An 11,402-nucleotide genomic window follows, 5' to 3' on the forward strand; every position below is an offset into this window, starting at 1 on the left:
AGGCTAGTGTGATAGTAAGTGGCAGATGTGTTTGATCGACTCCGGCTTCCTTGTTGTCATTGAGATTGTAAGGTAAAGTGTGCCCACTGCGCACTAGAGTAGCTAAACTTGAGTGGAAAAATCAGAGAGTGTTGTATCTTGACTATTATTATTGAGAGAACCTACTTAGGGACGCTATTCCGAAGTTTTGAAACGGACCTGCTAGACATTTCATAGTATTACTCATTGTATATATGTTTATTATAGATGATTGATTATTATGCATATATTAGCTTAGGTTTTTGACTTGGTTATTCTTGTTCATAGCTAGTGAGATGTATAGATAGTTTGGAGCATGAATAAGGAAACAATAGTTTTATTTCTTAGTTGTTGTAGTATAGATGAAGTTTGTGAGTACCTTCACTGGAAAACTTTCACGAGGCTATAACTCGTCCACTAGGGAATTCCTAGTGGTTTAAGGCCTTGTTGCATATGGTCAATGCAATCGCACTCGGTGAAACGAGAAGTAGATAGAACTCCATTTTTGGTCACTTATGTTAATTTCTCATCTTTGCTTGAGGACAAGCAAAATGCTGTTTGGGGGTGGTTTGATAAGAGCCCAAAACTGTAGTTTTAACCCTTTAATGATCATACTTTTAGACCAATTATATGAGTAATAATTAAGAGTTAACACCGACACGTGTTTTATGCATTTCGGGCTTCAAAGTCCATTATGTGCAGAAATGTGCCACTTTAGCGAGATAAAGGAGCAAGGTCGGTTACTAAGGAGTTCCGTGATTAAAGGCCAAGTTTCGAGAAGACAAAGCCTTTCTAAAAGCCCGTCAAAAAGCTGAAAAGTCGACGGGCGAAAACAAGACACAAAGTCGTGAGAACTTCCGAAGGACATATCTTTGGACTCAGACCTCGGAATGGGGCCTACCTTATGTCAAAACGACCGGCTCGGAAAGAGATTTCCAATGGTCTAAGCCTTGACCCAACCAGAGGAGCAGAAGTGGACGGAAAGTCTGTTGAAGCCAACTGCAGCTGAAGAGGCCTTTTGGATCGAAGAATTGGGTTTTGGGCCCGATTCTCTGGCCCAAAACATGGCTCCAAGCCCATGCACGATTTTTGGATCTGAATGTATAAAAACAAAAGCTTAGCTCTTTGTTAATGGTAGATTGTTAATGGTAGATAGTTAGACCTAGAAATAGATTAGATTAGTAGCCTCCATTAATGAATTATAGATCTAGTTTTTCATGTAGATTAATTAAGTTTAGTTCCATTTCAATTATTGTATTAGATTAAACCTTTGAATCTTGTTCTTCATTTTGATTAGATCAATAAAGTAGTATTTTTTTATCAATTTCGATTTTGTCATTTCCATTCCTAGATCTAATTTCAATTCCTGTCTTTATTTCATTTGAGTCATTAAATTAGATTTCATTATTGTTTAATTAAGTAAATTTCAATTCTTTATATCATGTTTAGTTTAAATGTAATCAGAAATGATTGCGTAATGATTCTCGGCTAAACCTCCATTAGAGGGGGTTGAGAAGCCTTGATGAAAGCTTGATTCCGAATATCGTAGAATCGTCGTAATTTCCTTTCCACTCTAGAAACGATTAGTTCACCATGAGAATGGGTTTAATCGTTCACATGCTAGTTATGAATTGGTAGGAATGCCATGTGTAATTAGGGATTAGGAAGAAACCAATTGTTCTCGGAAGCGATTCAATTCGGATTCTGACGATTCGGTCATTAATAGGATTAAGTCGAAGTTAAGGTGGAATCAATCCCCTCTAACTCCTTATCATAGAATCAACGTAGCATTCCCTTAGTTATTCCCATCGTCGACTAGTTGCATTTCGTGGGTAGTTGCATCGTAGTCTAGTTGCCTTTTTCGTAAATCTCTCATTAGACTTTAAATTTAGAGTACTTACACTTGAGAACATAGCATGCGGAAGGACTAAGAGTGGAACGAATCACTCTACTCCACTATATCTCATAGACTTGAGAGTAGAATCTTTAATAAATATAAATAAGCATCTTAAGATTAGTTTAGTTTACTTACGTTTTGAGTTTAATCGTTCATTTCGTAGGTAGACTATTTATTTTACTTTTATCAGGGCTCCAACACGAACCTCCTCTTACCAGCCCAAACCCCGAGCTACACTAGGGCGGCAGGTGTCCCCGCATCACAGATCCTAGAGGTCGCCCCAGTAGAGAGCATCCCGCGCAAACAGAGCCAAGAGATCGCCCCGCTAGCTCTCATACAGCTAGTGCTGCTGCAGCAAACCATCCCAGCTTCTGTTGTCACAGCCACAGAAGTCACTTCTGACTCTGTTGTCGTAACCACAGAAGACGCTCCAGCTCCTACAGCTACTACAGCTACTCACCAGACCAGCATAACATCTCAAAGTGCAGTCCTCCAGAGAGCACTCAAACAACACAAGTCTCAGCACCGACCGAAGAAAGGCAGCAAGTGAATTGGGAAACGGGAGCGAGGCGAAACTCGCTTCGTCTATGTCGGGGCTAACCTCGACCCCACACTTAAAGCTCATCTTGTAAACTTTTTGTCCATGAATAAAGATGTGTTCGCTTAGTCGTATATCGATGTACCTGGTATAGATCCTAGCGTTGCATGCCATAGGTTAAACGTCAACCCTGGTGCCAAACCAGTTCGACAACGACCTAGAAGATTGTCATTACGTTTTCAAAAAGCAGTGACCGATGAGGTCGATAAACTCAAGCAAGTCGGTTTCATTCGGAAGGTCGATTACCCAGATTGGGTAGCAAACATCGTGGCAGTTCCGAAGAAGAATGGTACAGTCCGCCTATGCGTGGACTTCACCAACGTCAACCAAGAAACACCTAAAGACAGTTTCCCACTACCTAGAATCGACCGACTAGTCGACCAGACTTGTGGGCATGAGCTGTTATCATTCATGGATGCATACAGTGGGTACAACCAAATACCACTCGCTGAGGAAGATCAGGAGAAGACCTCATTCATCACTGAGCAAGGAATTTATTGCTACAACGTTCTCCCATTCGGACTCAAGAACGCCGGGGCGACTTATCAACGACTGGTAACTGACATGCTCTAGGACATGTTAGGCGACACCATGGAGGTCTACATAGACGACATGGTCGTCAAAAGCAAAAAAGCAGGTGACCACCTCACTCACCTTGAGCAACCGTTCTCCAGATTACGCCGAACTGGAATGAAGCTGAACCCAGAGAAATGCCTCTTTAGAGCGTCTTCCGAAAAATTCTTAGGGTATCAGGTCTCACAGTGAGGTATCGAAGCAAATCCATACCAAATTCAGGCGTTCTTAGACATGCCCGACCCACAAACAAAGAAACAGATACAAAAACTGTCAGGCATGGTCGCTGCACTCAACCGATTCATATCGAGCATCGCATCGGACAAGTGCGAGGCCGTTCCACAGATCCTAAAAAGGAAAGCAGTTCTCATGGAACGATCAATGTCACCAAGCATTCTCCACTCTCAAGGAATACCTCACAACGCCCCCCGTCTTAGCCAAACCAATGGACGGAGAAACACTGGGGCTCTATCCGCAAGAATGACTTAAGCCATCAGTTCGGTTCTCTTCAAAAAGGAAAACAATTCAGAAAAGCCGATCTACTTCACAAGTAAGACGCTCACTCCAACCGAGAAGAATTATTCCCACGTTGAAAGAGCAGTGCTTGCTTTATTATACTCGGCAAGAAAATTCAGACCTTACTTCCAAGCTCATCCAATCAGAATACTTAGCGACCTTCCATTGAAGCGGATCCTTCACAAAGAGAATAAGACTACTAGGATGGCGATATGGGTTTAAGAGTGGGTGAGCACCACATGGACTTCGTCCCCATGCGCGCCGCAGAAGGGCGGGTTGTCATGAGATTTCCTAGCAGATTTTCCAGTTGACGACCCCAATTGGGAGCCAGAAGCAGAAGTCGCACCCACAAAAGCAAACATAAAAACAGTCTAGTCCCTCTACGTTGATGGTTCCTGTAACCCAGGAGGCAGTGGTATCGGAATCGTTTTAGTATCCCCCGAGGGAGCTATGATAGAAAAGGCAGTTCGCATAGACTTCGCAACCTCCAATAACGAAGCGGAGTACGAGGCATTAATAATGGGGTTGCATGCGGCAATCCAACTCGGTGTAAAGGAGTTCCAAATCTTTAGTGACTCGCAACTGGTTGTTCGCCAGATCGCAAAAGAGTACACTACCAACGAAGGTAACCTTTCCAAATACCTTCAAGTTGTTAATGATTTACTTCTTTTTTTCAGCAGAGCTACAGTACACCATTTTTTGCGTGAAGAGAACCGTCACGCAGATAGCTTAGCATACCTAGCCACTCAGACACCGAACTGTGCCCCTAGACAACTGACCATTGAAGTGGTCGACCGACCAGCTTACCAAGCGGACCATGTCTTAGCAATCAGTGACCTGTACCCACTCTCTGGAGATCAGATGAGTCAAACATGGATGCAGCCTATTATACAATACATCCAAAGACGGTAAACTCCCCGGTGGCGTGCGGGGCGGGAAGATTCGCACCGCATACATAGCTATTGTTTGGTTAATGACAGGTTATTTCACAAATCTGCTGGGGGACCTCATCTGAGATGCATCAGTCCAGAGCAAGGTCAGTTAATTTTCGCTGAGATTCATGACGGAGAGTGTGGAAACCATGCTGGAGGTCGCTCATTGGCCCATAAAGCGATCTCCCAAGGATACTTCTGGCCCCGTATACAGATCGATGCCAAAACGTATGTCCTTAAGTGTGTCAAATGTCAAACATTTGGGCACAACATCATTCAGCCAGCCTGCGAACTGATCAACATCGCGAGCCCTTGGCCGTTCCACATGTGGGGCATGGACATTATGGGACCATTCATCCCTCAGAAGAGCACCCGGCTTCCGCTTTGTCTTGGCTTCCACAGATTACTTCACGAAGTGGGTCGAAGCAATTCCGTTGGCACATGTCAAAGAGTCACATGTCAGGAATTTCATTTGGACTCATATCATCACCAGATTTGGCTTACCACACACGCTAGTGATGGACAACGATTCCCAGTTCAATGGCAAAATAGTCCGAGAGTTCCTAGCCAAGTGGAAGATCGTTCATGCATTCTCCACTCTCCAATACGCTCAAAGCAATGGACAGGCGGAGGCCAGCAATAAAGCCATTTTGGAGAACTTGAAGAAAAAGATCGAAAAAAATAAGAGCCAATGGCTAAACCAACTCGAGAACATACTATGGGCTCATCGCACCACAGCTCGTTCCAGCACAGGCGAATCACCATTCTCCTTATGTTATGGCACAGAAGCTGTCATCCCCACCGAGCTGACAATCACGACAACTCGATCTGAACTTGTCGAATCAGGTCATAATGACTCAGTACTAGCTCGAGAGGTCGATCTGCTGGAAGAGCGACGCGACCTAGCAGCTATCAGAGTAGTATCTTACCAACAGATCCTAAAGCGGTCCTACAACAAACGAGTACATCCTCGATCTTTTCAACCTGGAGATCTAGTCTTGAAAAAAACTCAAGAAGATTCTAAACTAGCACCAACGTGGGAAGGCCCCTACATAGTGGAACGCGTCGTTGGCAATGGAGCGTACTGGATTAAAACACAAGAGGGGAAGTTATTGCCACGGCCTTGAAACACGTACTTGTTAAAGAAGTTTTACCATTAGTTTCATAATGTTTTGTAATTTAGGTTTCCATTTGCTACAAATTCAAGTGTGAGATACTCAAGATTGTTATTATAATCTACGGCATTTACTCGCATCTCCAAGCCACGCCACTCGCACCGCAAGTACCATCAGTACATATGCACTGACAACAGGCTCATAGCCTCTCCGAGTCTCGCTAGTTGAGGACCTATACTCCTAGGATCAACTCAGCGAGAACACTCTCGGAGCAAAGCCATACCGGGGGCTACACACAATCTCAAGCTTAAGAACTCCCGGGGAGCTTCTGGGGCTCATAGCCTCTCCGAGTCTCACTAAGTTGAGGACCTATACTCCTAGGATCAACTCAGCGAGAACGCTCTCAGGAGCAGCATGCCCTCAGGGGCTACACACGCTCTCAAGCGAGCAGAATGCTCCCAGGAGCTTCTTGGGGCTCATAGCTTTCTCCGAAGTCTCACTAAGTTGAGGACCTATACTCCTAGGATCAACTCAACGAGAATGCTCTCATGAGCAAAGACGCCCTCGGGGGCTACACAAGCTCTCGCGGCGAGCGTAACGCCCCAGGAGCTTACTGGGCTCATAGCTCTCCCGAAGTCTCACTAAGTTGAAGACCTATACTCCTAGGGATCAACTCAACAGAACGCCTTCGGGGAGCAAAGCCCTCGGGGGCTACACGCTCTCAAGCGGCGAGCGGCTCCCGAGAGCTTATTGGGCTCATAGCCTCCCGAGTCTCACTAGTTGAGGACCTATACTCCTAGGATCAACTCGGCCGAACGGCTACCGGGGGCAAAGACACCCTCAGGGGCTACACACGCTCTCAAGCGAGCAGAATGCTCCCAGGAGCTTACAGGCTCATAGCCTCTTCGAGTCTCGCTAAATTGAGGACCTATACTCCTAGGATCAACTCAGTGAGAACGCTCTCAGGAGCAGCACGCCCTCAGGGGCTACACAAGCTCTCAAGTGAGCAGAACGCTCCCAGGAGCTTACAGGCCCTCTCCGAGTCTCGCTAAGTTGAGGACCTATACTCCTAGGATCAACTCAGCGAGAACGCTCTCAGGAGTAGCATGCCCTCAGGGGCTACACACGCTCTCAAGCGAGCAGAACGTTCTCAGGAGCTTGCAGGCTCATAGCCTCTTCGAGTCTCGCTAAGTTGAGGACCTATACCCCTAGGATCAACTCCACGAGAACGCTCTCAACGAGCAACACGCCCTCAGAAGTTTGTAGGGTCATGAATCCCCTAAGTCTAAACTAATCGGACACTTACATCTCCTAAATCGCTCTCCCGAGCAATACTACACAAACATAACGCTTTACGAGAGCACATCTCAGAAACAAGCCCAATAAACAAAGTAATACCTACAAGCAGTCAAGCAAAAGATAACGTTAAGCATACATTTACCATGAAGCTACACGACCAGTTTCAGATAAACCACCGATCTGCTGGGTTTACCCAGAAAATCCAGATCGGACCGGTGAACAAAGGGAGAAAAATTAACGAACTGGCACTTTCGTGGACACTAGTTCTCTGTATCAACAAAGGCGAACTGCTCAGGCAAGCCTGAAAACACAGCTCTAATGTTTAACCCTCGTAGGGGCAAAGAACAGACATAATCACTACAACATGAACCAAGTTTCTTACCAAGACAAAGAAGAGAAATCACCATCACGGAGCCGCGACCACATGTTTGTCCTGAGGAGTAGTGCTGGTCGAAGGAACGTGCCTCGCAGCCCAAAAAAACAACGCAGATAATACCGTCCCCCGAGCCCCATCCGCCTTTTTAGTCGACCATACTTCGGCCCAAATTTTGGCATACCGATACAGCCGTGGTATACGACTTTGAGCTTTCGCGAAGTAACCCCCGACATCGCTTAGCGTTACTTTCGGTGACTTCCGCTACCTCCATTTGCAGCTCGGCCATTGCGGCGACCGGTTTAAGCGTTTCATCAAAGCAAAGACGGTATTTCACCGTCATTGCGTCCAGCTTCCTCTTGTCACCCCAGGTGCTTCGCCAAACATCCCAATTTCGACTTCGGGAGTTGACGCCGTCGATATCGACGCCGTTTGCCGCGGCGTTCTTGACTTATCATACCCAGCCAGAAACTACAAGGACAAAATCTTAATCAGAATCACTTAAGAAACAAAGCGGCAAAGCTGACAGATAAACACTCACCAAACAACTAGCCATGTCCATGGTCCCCAGCAGCGTCTCCATATCTTCATCCTCGACTTCAACTTTGTCCCCGTCTAACACGATCCCCTTCAGCAGACTAGTCGCTATGGGCGCCGAGTAGAAGCTGCAATCAGAACGCTTTACATCACGCTTCTTCCCCGTTCTCCCCACATAGTAGAATTCGCTCCCCACGTCCCCGACACGAGGGAGCGAACTCTCACTAGCGACGTGACGACCTTGCCCCAGGTCGTCGCTTCCATCAGCAGCCCGATGGGTGTCTTCCGCTCATTGTGGCGTCCTAAACACAATGCCGCCAGTCGAGCAACCTGATCCCTTGGATCGCTTGCTCTTCTTGCCCGCAGACGCCACAGCTTTCCTTTTGCCACGGTCCCCATGCACATGAGGACGGAACTCCATCTCCTCTATGAGCAGAGGGGAACTCTCTCTTACACTCCCTTCTCCCCTGACTTACGGAAAGCACCGAGCCATAAGCGAAGCTGAACACAGAAAACAAAAGAACGCTGGTTAGAGCGGCCAGTAACCTTTACATTCATGATCTAAAAGAAGAAAAGAGAAGCGTACCTGAGTAAACGGGAAAGGAAAGCGAAACAAAAGCAAGAGGGAAGAGAAGCAGCCGCAGCAGGAAGAACAAGAAGAGCAAATGCCGTCGCTCTCTCAAGACCAGTCATATTTATACCCACGAAACGTCTCTTCCCAAGGCACACCATTATGGCATCGAGACACCAAACGCCAGCCAACCTGGTAGCCATAATTTCATATCTCCCGACCGCCCACATTCCGACACGTGCCACGCCACGCTATATGCTATAGGCGCTCCCGATCCCGAGAATGCCAAGGCGTCCATATAGACGCGGCGACCTACACCGTTTAGATCACGACAGCATGCATATGCTTACAAATGCAAACATTCTTATCATACACAAGACTAAGTGTAGAAAGCAAAGGCAACAAGATTCACATTCATAAAAGAAGCGACGGCGACATCGAGGGGCGCCCAGTTCCTGAGACTAACTATGCCTGGCTGAGAATACTCGTGAAATCAAAGACGCTTAGTCACTAGTTATCACGATTAATGGAAAAGGTAAAGACGGCCCAGTCAACCCAGGAAACCAACTCTATTGTTTACGGCCAGAGGCCCATTACAAACACAAACAACAAAACTTCCTAGACAATATCATCAAGATCCTCTCCAAGAGCAACATTCAACACGGAGGCAGAGTTCGGATCACCAGAAGATGCCACAACTGCCTCAACACCAGCCACGTTGAGCTCGCCAGACCCCTGAAGCTGCTCACTCACCACACCAGTAAGGGGAGAAGGCACGACCGCAAAAACAGTGCCAGCATCTTTAAGCAGTTCGCCTTCGAGTTCTCCCGAGGTTCGGCGTTCCCGCTCCTCCTGCAGGTCGTCCAGCTTTTTCTCCAGTTCCTCCACCTCAGCACGAATGGTGAGATAGGCCTCTTTCGCTTGCAGGGTGGAAGTCTTACATCGTTCAACATAGGTGTTCGCCGCGACTAGCTGGCCCCTCAATGCTTCCACCTCATGCTTCAGCTCAATCGACTCATGCATCAGAGCGGTCTTCTCTCGAGTCGCGGGCGGTGAGCGGGGCCCTCGGCGCATCCGATTCTGTCTTTCTCACTGTTGCCGCGGCTCCACAGATTCGACAGCTCGTCCCTCAGTGACTCAACGTCCGCCTTCTCCAGTTTAGCGATCTGCGCAGCCGTCTTCAGCTTCTGGTACCCAGCGATCAATTGCGACAACTCGCACAACATATCATGTTACTATCAAACAACAGCATGTAACGCGATAACACAGTCAAGTTGAGTGCAAAGGTTACTTACCAGACACATCGCCTTATCCATCCCCCTTAGATTCGACTCCAGCTCCTTAGCATCCAAGTCTTTCCTATCACCATCCAGGGTCATACCCTCCAGCAAACAAGCAGCTATGGGTGCGGACTTGTAGCTGCAGTCCGACCTCCTCACATAGCGCTTCTTCCCGATCACCTCGCTCATTACATCGGGTTGTGCTCCATTTCGTCTTTTTCGATCTTGGAGTGCCCTTACCGATCTCTCTCACACCAACCTTCCCCTTCATCTTACCAGAGGGATCCCCAACAACCCTGGGTTGAGCGACCTCTGGGGCGTCCTCACCTAGGACGCCGGTTCGGCATCGGTCTCGCCTCCGAGTTGCGAGCCTCTTCCCCCTTCTCGACTTCACGCCTCTAGTGCGGTCTAAGCCACCCTCGCAACCTTTGCAGGTCGAGACTCTGGGACTTTGAAGAGAACATCCTCCACATCGAGCGGGCGTTCTCGGTCCCCCCCCCCCTGCAGACGGAGGCCTCAAAGACTCTCCGGTGGTCGCTTCACCCCGGCACGACCTCGGTGCCTATCTTCCCTCGTAACCAGATCACTCCTACGTTTCTCCATCACAGGTTTCTTCGACGTCCTCCCGCTCACCTTACCCCGCACTCTAGCTTTTTGCACTTGCCTTCTCTCCCTAATTGCAGGTCCTCCACGTTCTTCAAAGAAATGAGCAACTTCCGATAGCTTCGCTCGTTTCTCAGCTCTCGTCAGTCTAGCGAACTTCTCGATCACCCGTCAGCTCGACCCCCTTTCCAAGTGGATATCTGGCACAGACAGCAAGACAACAGTTTCATATAAGTTCAACCAAAGCAAATTTGATATCATCAGACAACGCACTGGTATCCACCAGTAAAGTCGCATATTTTATTGTCCACACTGAACCCGCTAGCACAGTAGCTTCCTACAAGGAGTAGCGGTCGCTTGTCCCGACTTCGTTACTCTTTACCATCGAGCGCTTCGACAGGTAGCTTCGAGTTTGCAAGCTAAAGTTCAGCGACCTAGATCGCTTTACGAGGTAGTGCTCGATAACATCAACGACCTCGATGTGGTACTCACCGCTGGCGTTCAAGAGGTAAAATACCTTGAACAATCGCCATGTGTTACCGACAAACTGAACAGGCGCCTTGCCACAGCGGTTCAGGAACTCACAAACTAGCTTGGAGAACGATATCGTCATGAACGCCCTCAGCTGCCCCTCACAGATGATCACCCCATGATTTGGTGGGGTGTACCTATCGCTATAAACCAGAGCGTTCTGGTCAGGCTCATGGATCTCCAAACCGCTTACGGTTATCCCATATTTCTCTCTCAGATATGGGAACGCCCTCAAAGCATGTTTGTCCACAGCCCTAGGCAGCAGCCCGCTCGAAGACGACCTCTCACAGCGACCTGAAGTGCTAGCTACAGCAGCTACAGACGTAGATCGAGCCGCATCTTCCTCACTACTAGCCCCCTCAACCGCCTCATCTTCATCATCACCCTCAACCACCCCACACACAGACTCATCTTTCTCATCATCTTCGTTATCCCAGCCAAGAGAAACTTCATGGACCTCATTAGATCGAGTGTCATCGGAGTCAGACATTTTTCTCCTAACCCTAACAGGTCTAGCTACTAAGTAACTAACAGGGTATCCTAACAACTCTAGAAGAGA

Source organism: Coptis chinensis, chromosome 2 (assembly GCF_015680905.1).
Source record: "Coptis chinensis isolate HL-2020 chromosome 2, ASM1568090v1, whole genome shotgun sequence".
Lineage (NCBI taxonomy): Eukaryota > Viridiplantae > Streptophyta > Magnoliopsida > Ranunculales > Ranunculaceae > Coptis > Coptis chinensis.